Here is a 14,699-nt window from a genome sequence, read left to right as displayed (position 1 = left end):
ATTTTTATCACCAGTGCAGTCAACGGCGGTACTCTCGGAATCCAGTGATTCGTCGTGAGACGACTCATTGTCAGCATCTAATCTGGAAATCAAACTCTGCAACTTTGTATGTAATTCACTCTTCCTACTTATTAAGCTGAGTTCGGAACACTGTATTCTCAAAATTCTAAAGTACAAATGTGAAGCTAAAGCTTTAGACCTACAGAGGGCATGTCTATCTTTAGTGTCAGAACACTTTTTTAATAAATCTTCTAAGTCTTGAAGTTTTTTAGTAATAACCCCTAACTCACTTTCAGAAGAGAAATCTGTCTCTAAAATTGATTCAGAAGGAATTTCCTGAATTAATTGTTTTAACTGTTTCTTTAAACCTAGCACTGTAGGTGCTGGAGTTTCGGAACGAATGGATACCTCATAACACAATTCGTCCTTCAAAAGTGAATGAAACTGGGCAAAAGTCTGTTCCATTGTGTTAAGTCAAAACACATTTAACAAAATATCGAGCTTGTGTAACTGTCTATGTTTAGCCTTATACAAATTGGTTAAACACAAACACAAAAGAAGTTATTTAAACTATTAAATATACACAAGCAAAATACACAACAAAAACAATATTCTTAAGTCTATCCTAACTATTTTATCAATTATGTTCCTATTCCAAAATATTGTTAATAATACAAGCACATATTATTACTATAGTAAACAAAATATAACAAAATAAAACTTCCCAAAATTGAATAAATGATTGTAAGGTGCAGTATCACCTTTATGAGTACACAGTGTGTTACAACCTTTACAATTACAAAAGTAAACAGGCAACAAAGTTGCAATGAACTCTGACTAGCATATTATCTTTCAAAAAAAACAAAGAGATTGTGCAATGGTTTGATGGCTGTTACTTTACACTTTTAACACATAACCTAAAATACAACAAAATCTGTTTCTAAATGTCACTTTAAACTACCAGCATTCAATTAAACTTAACATGTTTTGTGTGTGAAGTAGCTTTTATCATAACCTTAACACAGCTCTAAACAAAATTTCAACAAAATAATGAAGTATCAAGTCACTGAAAAAAAAATTGTTCATAACTTCATACTTGAACTTAATGTAATCTCTGAATATAGTTTATATATTTAGTTTCACCAGTTGTAACTCTTAGTATTTATAAATGTATGTGTGTAACTAGTTAACAGCACATAGCGTTTCAAAACTTTAATTATTGAGATGATGTACTTACTATTGAAAGCAATACCCAACAACAACTCAGTTAAGCAATGTTTATTACTAAACTGAAGGCAAACATTCACTTATACACCTCCAAGGTAAGTCAAATAACATAATTGAACGGCATAAGCACCATTTATAATGTGTTAATTAAATAAGAAAAAAAAAAACCAATGTTGGACTATACTCAGAAAATTACTTAAACTATCAAACAAAATTTCTAACTATTAGTTATTATTTAGTTAGTTAACCATAAAAAACAGCTTAGTGCTCTTTGCAATGTGTCACTACTTAGAAAATTGTACAATCAGCGGAGTACATTTCATAAAATTCACAAAATTTCTCAAAATATACTGAAATAACTATAAAAAAAAACGTTCGGGCGCCATTTGTAAGGGTGGTAAATTGGGCGGAATGGAAATATACCCGGATACGGAATAATCTACCACCTTACAAAGATTAGAGGAAAATAATAATTTACTTTACTTGATCTATCTACCTAGTAAAGAATAGAAGCTAGCCGTCGACTCCCTTGTAATGTATATGAGGTGTTATAAATGAAATTTGCTAGATGTTAGACAAAATTGTTTTTAATGTAACTTTTACCGGGGTCGCTTAATACATAGTGATGGCTAATAATGCTTAGTTATTCTAGCTTAATGCCAAGACTTAATTTAGATACATTAGAATGCCTTAGGTAGATAGTACATAAAATCTATGTTTTAAATTTAAGATGCCATTGGCATGGAATAGACAATGACACAGTAAAATTCATAAAATTGTTTCAAAATAAAAGCTCAGTAGTAAAGACAGGGTTCTTACTGTACACATACACTAAGAAGGTTCACTAAACGGTTCCAGGATACAAACATTTGCTTACTTGTAGGTGCGAAGACTGCAAGGTAGCTGGACGGCATCGGCCAAGCTCCCAAAACTCGATTTAACTTGATTCTTCACAACCGAAATGTTTCCTTACAAAGATTTTCACCAAGTCTTATCCATAGAAATTAAGTTGCCAACGTGAATGTGCAAAAGAAATAAATACGAAAACCGAAAACTAAAAAACGGAAACGCAAACGGAAACGCAAACGGAAACGCAAACGGAAACCCTGTAACAAAGAAAAACAAGATTATAATTTGTGCTGTGTGAAAATTTCGACACGTGGAATTTTCCCGATCAAACACAACTCACCTATTGAACTCCTGGCCACCAATGGTTTTCAGGAGTCCACCCACAACCCATTATCCTCATTTATTTGGGAAGGTAACATAACTGGAACTGAAAGGGAAATCATGAAATTAGGATTTTCTCTAACCAAACCGCCATTTTGTCGAATCCACATTACTTGATTTTTCACTCACCATAATTGATGAAACATTGAAATACGTTAGGATGACTAAATTTATAACTATTGTATTTTCCCAGGCGAAGCCATGGGCGAAAAGGAGTGAGATTTTCCTGGAACGAAAAAATTCGTCTTCACATGTTGACTCCAGAAAAATTCTAAATCTCACCAATCGGTGTTGCCAGACGCAACCCGAGTGTGGCCGCTCTCATTTAGTTTGATCATGAAGCCAATTCATTTTTGAATATTTGCGGAACCTAAGGATATATTATAAGAACCGTTTTGTTAATGACTTAACAATAAACAAATGATATTATGGTTTTATTTAATTATTTTGTTTTATTTTTACGACAATTGACAACGAAGCAAACGCCATCTATTGTGGCTCGAATGAACTCTGAACATCGACCCACGCGTAGTTCTGCACCTTGATGCTAGGTGGCACCAACATACTTTGAACAAAATTGATTTTTATTAAAACCGAAACGCTAGTTAGTAGTTCAAAATTTACAACGTCACACTCTTCTCAGTTGAATTTTCTTTCCGAAAGTTAGTGAGTCTCAGACATACGAGTAAGTTGTCCTAATTGTTTGCTGCAAAAGATTGGAAAAAATAATGTTTTCACAGGCAGATTAAATAATAAAACATCAAAAGTTTCTCAATGATAAAAACAAAAGGTTTTTATTACTGATAAAATATAGAGCCTACTTTACGCGTAAAATAAATACATTTTCAATACCGTTACAATAATTTTTCGAAATTAAACCGGGTTCTGCTGGAAATTCGTAAGTAATTAATAATGCTTATTTAAAATTTTACGCTATGAAACGCGGCGGATTTTTCCGATGTGATTTTTCAATCATTTTATGCAGCGAACTATAATAACATCGGAAGGGTAATTGGATGTATTAATGACAATATTATTAATTAATACCTATGGTTTATAAATTACTAGAGGATGCCCGCGACTCCACGTGGATTTAGATTTTTTGAAACTCGTAGGAACTCGTTAAATTTCCGGGTTAAAAATTAGCCCTTCCCCGGTATGTAAGCTTGCTCTGTACTAAATTTCATCAAATTGGTTAAACTGTTGGGCTGTGAAAAGCTAGCAGACAGACAGACAGACAGGCACACTTTCCTATTTATAATATTAGTATGAATAATTAAGTAATACATTTTCTATTACATTATTAGTGACGTTTTTCTGAGATTTTTGAATGTTAAGCAGGTTCAGTTAATTGTAATATAATTCGTGATCCTGTCAATATTTTTAGGGTTCCGTACCTCAAAAGGAAAAACAGAACCCTTATAGGATCACTTTGTTGTCGTCGTATTTTTTCCATATTTTGCACGATAATTCAAAAACTATTATGCATAAAATAAAAATAAATAAAAATCTGTTTTAGAATGCACAGGTAAAGACCTTTCATATGATACCCCACTTGATATTGTTATCTTACTACTAAATTGAAAATACTAATTATTCGTTCATGACCACAATTTAATTTTTTTTGTGTGATGTAACCTCAAATTCACCGTTTTCAGATTTTCCCCCGAATGTCAGCTATAAGACCTACCTACCTGCCAAATTTCATGCTTGTAGGTCAACGGGAAGTACTCTGTAGGTTTCTTGACAGACCGACAGACAGACAGACAACAAAGTGATCCTATAAGGGTTCCGTTTTTCCTTTTGAAGTACGGAACCCTAAAAAACTTGCACAGTGATACAGTTTGAGTTGGATAAATTGTTTGTGGTAGTTGCGTGGGTTTGTATGAATTATTCCGGGCGGCTGGTTTGATTCGCACGTTGTTCGCATTGACGCGCCATCCTTCATTGTCAAGGGCAAGGAAAAGGCTTTCCTTTCTGCGATAAGCTTTCCAGTGTTCGTTGTAAACGCGCCAATCAGAAAAGCTCGAGCTTCTGACAAAAACTTGGCGTGGCGCTGTCAGTATTTGTGACTTTCTATCTTCACTGTATTTTTATTTTAGTAATTTACATCACTGCGTCTTCCGGTGCGAGGTCGCCATTCAAGCACCTTGGAACCCCAACGTCTATCGGTTTTACGAACTATGTGCCCTGCCCATTGCCACTTCAGCTTCGCAACCCGCTGAGCTATGTCGGTTACTCTAGTTCTCCTACTGATCTCCTCATTTCTGATTTGGTCACGTAGAGAAACTCCAAGCATAGCTCTCTCCATTGCCCGCTGAGTGACTCTGAGCTTTCTTATGAGGCCCACAGTTATCGACCATGTCTCGGATCCATATGTCATCAATGGCAACACGCACTGTTCGAAAACTTTGATCTTCAACGACTGAGGAATTTGGACAAGAAGGCATCTTGAAGCTACCACCCCCCATTAGGTGGACGGACGACATCAGACGAGTCGCAGGGAGCCGCTGGATTCAGGAGGCGCAAGTAAAAGGGGCGATGGAATTTGTATGAAAGTTCGTCATTTTTGAAGTACATCGATGAACAAAAAAAATTGATACTTGTACTTTCGGTTAAAAAAAATACGTATCTCACGATTTTTGAAAATTCTACTACCAAGGGGGTTAAATTGGAGATGAATGTTTGTATGATAGTTCGTCATTTTTCAAGTTATTTGCATGAAAATTGGTATTTGGGTTTACGGTCACAAATGAAGAAATACGTGTTTCAGGATTTTTGTAAATTCAACCCCTACCTCGATTTTCTAAATTCCACCCGAGCGAAGCTGGGGCGGGTCAGCTGGTTACCCATATTATAAAAGCGAAAGTGTTTGTTTGTGGTTTGTCCTTCAATCATGTCGCAACCGGAGCAATATTATTTTTTGCATGGGTAAAATGGGTATGGGTAGGTAAAGACCTGGAGAATGACATAGGAGTGTAACAACGATGGGACTGGCATATACTCGTAGGTCACCTATAAAAGCTACTTTAAAATATCGGATTTAAAAAAATATCAAAGTTACAAATTCCACTAAACTAAGTTTTGTTTTACATTTTTTATATGGAAAGCTGTACCTACGAACAACTCTTGCTTTCACAAATTCAGATTAAACGGATCAAGTAAGTTCAGCGCGTGTTAAGATCCCTCGAAAAAAAGTTAAATCAAAAACGTGATGCGGCATACAAAGCCGGGGACAAGGCGGCGCGAGTCGGGGAAGGCGGAAGGGTGTGAAACTGTCCACACGAGGGCTTAACGACTCCTCGCGAGGCGAACGATCGATAGCTAAGTGACAAAAAACTAAACGCGGACGCGTCAGGGAAAAATTAACTTTTTATAAGTAGCTGAACTGAACAAGCGTTTATTTTTAACCGACTTCCAAAAAGGAGGTGGTTCTCAATTCGGCTTGGCAAATAAACATATAAAAAAAACATACAAGGATCTTAATCTAATAGCTGTAGCGTGCAAAGCGTTGTGAGACTCACGGACTGAGTTTCGTACACTTTAAAAAGTACTATCCTATTCTACTTCGTCTGCGTGGACTTCACTAATTTGAAACCTCAATTTTACCTTATTATAGGGGTTAAATTTTTCCGTTCTTATCGGTTGTCTACGGCATAATAGCTATGTGCATGGCAAATTTCAACCTGATCCGTCCAGCAGTTTGAGCTGTGAGTCAATCCTTTTATATACTTAGAAGATTATAGATAGATAGATTCAGCCGGCATCCCATGTCCCATGGTAGCGAACAGGGACACAATTTGCTCGCTCCATTATGCATGCACTAACCTTGTTACCGGCCAGCTGGAGCCGAAGGGACAGCCTACATTTTAACTTCATACATAGGTACATAGCAGAGGCACAACATAAATACAGATGACCTTTATGTATTACGCATTACATGGATAATAGGGTCTTAGACAGTAGTAATAAAATGCCGTGATTTTTTGTATGCTGGTATTTTATGGGGCCAGAATTCATTATTCAAAAGAATAATTTCAAAAAATCATGATTTTTTTATTTTTAAAATAATTTTAATCATTAACGTCACGTTGTGCAGAAAGCGATTAATGACGTCACAAGGCGTAAATGACAAATATTTTTCAATATTTTAATAAAAATATTTTTCCGGAGAAAAAAACCGTATTTTTATGTTAACAAATTGAAAAAACGTGCATATAACTCCGAAAACTTAGAGTTGCATGCCCAGAATCGAACCCCTGACCTCCGGAATAGGAAGCGGACGTCTTAACCACTAGGCTATCATATCCTTACTCTGTGACATTTATAGTGGCTCTTTAATCATTAAGGTAATTAAAAAAAACTCTAAATTGCCTTCTTCAAAGAAAACATAAGTAGATATAAATCACTTAAGTGGGCTCAGTTCGGTGCTTTCTTCATACAAACGTAGGAGGGTAATTACTACATTATTTGATAATTGTATGCTCAAAACTAAGTATTATATCGATTAATCTCGTCATTATCTAGGTTTATTGATATATGAAACATTGAAAAAAATATTTGTTTTAAAGTTACGAGCCTCAAAAGATTCCTATTTTAACACAAAATTTATGACAACTTTGGGCGTAAATAAATAAGATTAGGGGTATAAAAATTGTAAAGGAATTTAACATTAGACATAGTTTATTTATTTATTAGTTGAAATCACTATACTTTGCAAACATAAAGCTAGTAGTTTTTTCTCAAAAATACTTTTCCTAAACCCTTGATTTCGGTGAAAATCATCGTGCTTCTCACCTTTCTCATACAATGTCAAGTGAAAAGCAAACAGGTTCGGTCGAGCGTACTGCGTCACCTTAAGTTAAGATCCTCCGTTTGGAAATTCAATGAAAATTGAGATTCGATTAATCCAAAGCCTAATATAAGCTTTAAGAGTGTCTACCTAGTACCTACGTTGTCAAGTTATCTGAGCCACTGAACCCCGCTGCGCAAATCCGAACAGCAGCCTTAACACGAGTTTGCACATCTCGAAAACGTTTACTTATACAGTACGCGGCAGAAAGTAATGTACATCGACCTTTAGAAGGAGATAGCAGATTTGTAGAGCATTGTCTCTGTCGTTAAGACCGACAAAACATCATATATAGGTATGAGTGGCAGAGACAACGCTCTATAAAGCCAAAATGACATTCTAAAGGCCGATGTTCATTACTTTCTGCCGTGTACTGTACATCTTATAACTATTTACTTATACAACATCGAAACACAATAACATCAGAATCACTACCCATATTAATATAAAGGCGAAACTGTGTTTGTGTGTTGGATTGTTAGTTTGTTCTTTAATCACGTCGCAACGGAACAACGCGTTTGCGCGATTTTATGTGGGTCAAGACCAGTGGGACATAGATCCGCTAGTAGTGTTCAGCACTGAACGACGGCCACAGAGCTCATTTGACATTATTTGGTTCTACATTGCTGCTTCACTGAGTGATATTAAAATAATTTTCGTAGGAAACCTTCAATGGATTAAAATATCATTATTGTTGAAGACCGAGCTAGCGAATTGCCCTGCTGGAAAGTGTATGTCTAAGTAGCATATAGACTACTTTTTATCTCGGTAAATTTAAGTTGCCACGGGATTTTTAACACCTAAATCCACGTTAACAAAGTCGCGGACATCAGCTAGTGAAGAGATAAATCTATAATAATCGTTTTAGATCTAGAAAAATAATTAATAGAATCATGGGCGTAATACTTTTGTATGGAGTGCAACCTCAAAACAAAGTTGCTTAAGTCCATTTTGATTAGACGTTTAGTAGTTTAGTAGAGTAGTTTTTTGACACTCGAAATATATCAAGGTTGTCGTAACGTACAAACTTGTACTAACTCTTAAGCTGTCTACTTACCCGTACTCTTCAAAGTGGAAATAACCGTAATCTAAATACTTGAACAAACTCCGCATTAAATCTTTAATCGGAAAGGAAAATTTCGCAAAATAAACATCATAATATTTATACAGACACAAAGAACTCTCTTATGAAATTATATTTCTAAAACATTTGAGTTAATAATTCCGACAACATCGTTCTGAAAACACTTCACTTATTTTCATGGACACGAAACTGTATTCTCAATGTTTTTTTAATCATTTATCATGATCAACCCGTCGCGTCGCCGGCCCACTTCTGAGCACGGGCTTTCTCTCAGAACGAGAAGAGTTTAGGCCATAGTCCACCACACTAGCCCAGTATGGGTTGGCAGACTGCATACACCTTTGAGAACATTATCGAGAAATCTCAGGCAGGTTTCCTCACGATGTTTTCCTTCACTGTTAAAGCAAGTGATATTTAATTACTTAAAACGAACATTACTCCGAAAAGTTAAAGGTATTAGAAGGTATTAGATGTTAAAGTCATTAGGTATATTTACTCCTTTTTTTGGGCAGTCGTGTACGAAGACAACAGTATAATAGACAAAGTACACTCGAAGTATGACGACCCAATAATGAGTCGGTAAACACGCCGCCCTAAGTCGGTTATCGGTCGGGGAACAGTCCCCGAAAGAAGAAAGCGAATAAACCCCGAGCGCAAACTGTTTGTTCTACCCCGAGCCTTCTTCGACTGATCCCCTGTGATTCTTATAAAGCTTTTTTCTAAAGGATTTGGAGCATTGAATTTTGTTATTGTGCATAGAAAAGTTATTAAAAAAAATCGTGGTCTATGAAATTGCCTTTACTTACTAAGACACTATCAAGTTGTAAGCGAAAACCGCAAAAACGACTTTACAGCCAGGAAAATTTTTCTCCACAATATCATTGAATTTTCTATGAAATGAGTTGGAAAAAATGCACCGAACCGAGAACTTCCTCCTTCCTGAAAGTCGGTTAACTTACGATGTGGCATTTTCGTGCTTGAGAGAACGGTCAGTCTTGTATCTGATCTCAATCCGATCAAAGTTAAAGTCAAAGTCAAATAATTTATTCAAAATTGGTATCATTTACACTTTTTGATAGTTATTAGATTTGTAAGATGATAATTATAGTGGTGATAATTAATAAGCTACGGGGGTTCCAAACGCGCCCAGGTCTGAGAAGAGCCCAGAAAAAATTCTTTTTACTTTCACCACTGAATGAAATCCAATATTAGACTCCAATTAAAAATAGTAAATAACTATACAATATTTGGTCACATCTTCTATTTCCATTTTCCAAGAAATAAACTTGGAAAGGAAAAGCTCGAGCAAATATTTTCCGTTTTCATTGGACGTGCGAAACGTGGGCTCTTATTGCACGCTCATCAGTTGCACTGTGCAGTGTTGCCAGTACCAGCATTGTTTGTTCGCTAACTTATGAAAAGCCATTGTAACGTTCTTCTTGGTTTGTTTGTTTATTTGGTTTGGAAACTTTATTGCACTTCAGTAAATCGAAATTACGTAGTACGTATGTAGTCGAAATTCCACGGATACGTACGAAGTGATTTGCCTCCTCATTTCTAATTCGAACCGCTGAGATTTGGAACACCCTTCCAGCATCAGTATTCCCCTCCAATTATAATATGGGTACCTTCAAGACAAGTCAAAGTCAAAGTCAAATGATTTATTCAAAATAGGTAATAAATTACTCGTATTGATGGTCTGGTATGGTGTTACATTTGTAAGATATAGTGGTGATAATTATTACGCAAACTTAAAACTTAAGCTACAAGAGTGAATAGGCATCTTCTAGCATCACTTGCCACCCAGGTCTGATTGCAGCCAAGCGCTAGTCTATAAATTAAAAAAAAAGTATTGTGTGTGAGACTGTGAGACAGGCAAGCCTATTTTGTCACTGACTAGCTTATGCTCGCGACTACGTCCGCGTGGACTACGCAATTTTCAAACCCCTAATTTACCCCCTTAGGGGTTTAACTTTCAAAAATGCTGTGCGTTTATTGGCAGTTTCCTTTTGTACATATATCTAAATACATATATAAAACGAAATAGTGACTGATTGATCTATCAACGCACAACTCAAACTACTGCACCGAAGACGTAGGTCATTAAGTCCCGAGCATCAGCTTGTAGCAAAATAATTAAAAAGTATAAGTAAATTATTTCTATTACTTTTATTTTACCGACAGGTTTATTTATACATCATCAAAGTGCACACCTAAAATCCTGAATCAATTCAATATTGGGCATTGAAATATTATGGTTTTAATGAAGATTTCTGGCAAGAACGCTTAGCCAAAGTGGGCAAATAAGTACAGTTTATCTAAATATCTAAACATCTAAAAAGCGAGAAAAATTAATTAATTTTAATCCGTTTAAATTCAGAGGTTTTTCTTTTAATTTTCGAATAATCCTGCAGCATACTAGTTTACTTATAAAGTCAGTAGGTATAAGTAAATGTAACATACATATATCAAAACATAAACTCTACAATAGTTATGTTTTTTTTTGTTGTTTTAAATAAATTTAGTATCACCATTTTCATAATTTCATTACAGTATCTTAAGTTATTTATAGTTGCTTGAATTAAGAGTTCCGTCCGAAAAATAATAATTAACTTTTGAAATTATAGTAAATATTTCCATCAAATTCAATACTAATATTGCATGTATTATTAATAAGACATTGATTAACAATCAATAGAGTCAAATAAGGCTTATCATTAACCGAAGTCTTCACACAAAATGGACCTGAAAAGCTTATCTTTCGTTAACCCTAATTAAGTCCTCGGATTCATCCAACTCGGCCAGATGAAGTAGCTATTCAAAAAAAACATTCGCGAATCAAGTCACGATCTAGATAAAAAGAAGAGGAACAATAAATCCTAATCCTACCTTATCAGCTTCAACTTATGAATAAACCGCTACAACTGAACACACGAACACGGAAAATATACCAATATATTGCACAGGGAGCACTCACATGACAGAATCACGTAACACACACACTGGGTTTGAAGCACAGTACACGGCGCGAGAAAGACGGACAGACGGACTGAACGGCGGCTTGGTACTGCCGGATTGCCGGAGTCGGCGCCCTGCCTGCCCCGCGCCTTCCCCGCTTCAGCTTTCAACACTGAAAACACCCCTGATTTTTTCAGCAGTGTAGAGGTAAGTTACAGTTTTGATAAGTAAGTAACGCCTACAGCCTACACTACTAGTACCGTAGTAGCGTAGGCTCTAGTACCGTAGGCCGTAGTACCGTAGACCGTAGTAGCGTAGGCTCTAGTAGGTCCGTACTCCGTAGGCCATACTCGATCCAGTAATGCGCGGGGCTGCAATAGGGTCTTGGACTGTATTAATAAAATGACGTGATTTTCGAACTCATCTGGTGACAGAAGGGCTGGCTCATTTTTTGCGCAACGGATCAGCCTGGCTGTCCAGTGCGGAAATGCAGTCAGTATTCTTGGCACCATTCCATGCGGGTATGATTTGTATAGTACTTGGATACCTTTAAGTTTTACTGTAATATTTTCTTTTAAAGTTATTAAAAAAACCCGGCCAAGTGTGAATCAGGCTCGCGCATCGAGGGTTCTGTAGTACAGTCGCATTTTTTCGACATTTTGCACGATAAATCAAAAACTATGATTCGTAAAAATAAATAAAAATCTGTTTTAGAATTCACAGGTGAAGCCCTTTCATATTATGATACCTCACTTGATATAGTTATCTTACTTTGATGATTACAAAAAAAATTAAATCAATTTTGTGTGATGTTAGCACAAATTCACGATTTTCAGATTTTTCCCCTAATGTCTGATATAAGACCTACCTACCTGCTAAATTTCATGATTCTAGGTCAACGGGAAGTATCCTGTAAGTTTCTTGACAGACAGACAGACGGATAGACAGACAGACAGACAGACAGACAGTCAACAAAGTGATCCTATAAGAGTTCCGTTTTCCTTTTGAGGTACGGAACCCTAAAAAATTAACTGGTTAGCAATCAAGAATTTTATGCTTTTACAGAATTAATGTGGCATAAAACTAATATTTTTTCTTCCAGTCACAATTCAGTTATTCAGCTAGGCATTGAAAGATGATGGTAGAGCTTCGGAGTGAAATAAATGAAATTAGGTTCAATGTAGACATTGTCACACCTCATTTGCTGACATTTACATAATATTCGTGCTGCTCACTTACTTGGAAAATTAGCTTTAATCTAAATATATAAAAGGAATAGGTGACTGACTGACTGACTGACTGATCTATCAACGCACAGCCTAAACTACTGGACGGATCGGGATGAAATTTCGCATGCATGATTTTTGAAAATTCAACACCTAAGGGGCTGAATTAGGGGTTCAGCTGAAACTACCAACTGAACGGATTGGGCTGAAAGGAGATCGCCCGTGAACGAGCCCTCTTTTGTGGCGTCGTGTCAAAACTTAATTTTTTTTTTTAAAATGTGTTATTTTTTTACGATTATGTTTTATAACGACTTTTTTTCACTCTATTATTGAAAATATCCACAATTACAGTTAGAATCGTAAACATGCATTTATTTTGAAGAAGTATTAATTAAATATAACCTCAATATCAGCAATATAAAAATTAAGATTTCTTTATAACCAGGGTGAATAAATAGAAATCGTTTGCAGAATATAAAGAGTTAATTATTTGTCTACAAAATAAAATTAAAACCACGGTGACATAACAATTATATTAGGGGGGGCCCAAAGCTCCTAAGAAAATGGGCAATCTCTTTTGGCATGCAGATTTTATTATTATGTAGGCATCTGCTAAGAAGGGACTTTTTAAAATTCAACCCCTAAGGTAGTAAAATAGGGGGTTGAAAATTTTGAAGTCCACGCGGACGAAGTCGCGAGCATAAGCTAGTTTTAGTATAAGTATAAGGCAAATGATTATTATTGGTATTGCATAGTTTGGTAGTATTAGCGCTAAGTTTTTGCTAGTCTAATTCCTCCCAGTATAGTCAGAAAATTTACAAGTGTAGTAAATGTACGCCAAGGTACAAACACGGCTGCCGATGCTCGGTAGCTGAAACTCTGTAGTAGCTATAAACTTGTTTTGGTGATGATCGTAAACCGGAATATATTCGTCGGTACCTCTCCCCGGGCCCTCCGCCATTTGTCGCCAAATTGCTAATAAATAGCCGAATAAATTTTATAGACGACTTACTCGAATCAACTGTATCACGAAATGGCTACTTGACTGTGTCAGTTTTAGTGGTGACATAAAACATAATATTATAATAATATAGTCTTAATAAAACACGGATCTTTAGCAAACTTTTACGTTCGGGATATAGGGGGGCTAGTGCTGAAGTTGTGATTATCATTTTGCTACAATTTGAATTGTTGTAATTGGTTGAATAATCAGTACCCTTATCATATCAGTACCCTTATTATAAATGTGAAAGTGTGTCTGTTTATTGGTTTATTGGTTTGTTGGTTTGTCCTTCAATCACGTCGCAACGGTGCAACGGATTGACGTAATTTTTTGCATGGGTATAGATAAGACCTGGAGAGTGACACAGGCTACTTTTTATCGCGGAAAATCAGAGTTCCCACGGGATTTTTGAAAAACCTAATTCCACTCGGACGAAGTCACGGGCATCAGCTAGTGGAATCATAAAAATTATGTATTTATACAATAAAAAGAAAAGTCCTGTCCTGACTGCCTCACGTACTGACCAGCCCTTGGACCTAGTAAACTGAAAATTGGCACAGAGGTACCTTCTATAATGTAAACAAGTGATAAGGAAAAATTGTGGTTTGTAGTTATAAAGTGGTTTCTAGATATACCTATATGCATTTCATTGCATTGGAAAAATTGGGATTTCAAATTGGATGGTAGCATTTACAAATTCATCAGGTTTCTTTCTGTACCTTCTACAAAGGCGTTCTCACTTTTTTCAAATATCTTCTAAAATGCACTTGAATTCACTTGAAGAGTAATAAATATTTCAAGTTGTACCTGTCCAAGTCTAAATATCGATTCAGACTCGAATGCAGCACAATCGATGTTTAATTCATACGATTGCCGATGTCAATGGCCTCTATACTTGACTCTATATTATACAACCTTATAGTCGGGACTTAGTCCGCGTGGACTACACAAATTTCAAACCCCTATTTTACTCCCTTACGGGTTGAATTTTCAAAAATCTTTTACTAGCGGATGTGTACGTCATAATAGCTATCTGCATGCCAAATTTCAGCCCGATCCGTCCAGTAGTTTGAGCTGTGCGTAGATAGATCTGTCAGTCAGTCAGTCAGTCAATCACCT

At 36.0% G+C, this 14,699-nt stretch overlaps 1 protein-coding gene across 8 annotated transcripts in view; it reads right to left on the bottom strand.

Moving 5' to 3' along the window:
• Window positions 1-11,469, bottom strand: part of LOC138404195 (zwei Ig domain protein zig-8-like) — a 452,145-nt gene extending 440,676 nt beyond the window's left edge. For 7 of the 8 annotated variants that reach the window (XM_069507627.1, XM_069507610.1, XM_069507615.1 and 4 more), the window contains exon 1: window positions 11,283-11,469. The gene's annotated coding sequence lies outside the window, so the exon portion shown is untranslated. The remainder of the gene's footprint in view (window positions 1-11,282) is intronic. The other variant, XM_069507614.1, reaches the window with a different exon arrangement.
• Between the last annotated feature and the right edge of the window lie 3,230 nt (window positions 11,470-14,699).

Source organism: Maniola hyperantus, chromosome 2 (genome assembly GCF_902806685.2).
Source record: "Maniola hyperantus chromosome 2, iAphHyp1.2, whole genome shotgun sequence".
Classification (NCBI taxonomy): domain Eukaryota; kingdom Metazoa; phylum Arthropoda; class Insecta; order Lepidoptera; family Nymphalidae; genus Maniola; species Maniola hyperantus.
Note: the sequence above shows the minus strand (reverse complement) of the source record. Positions and strands in the feature narration are given on the sequence as shown.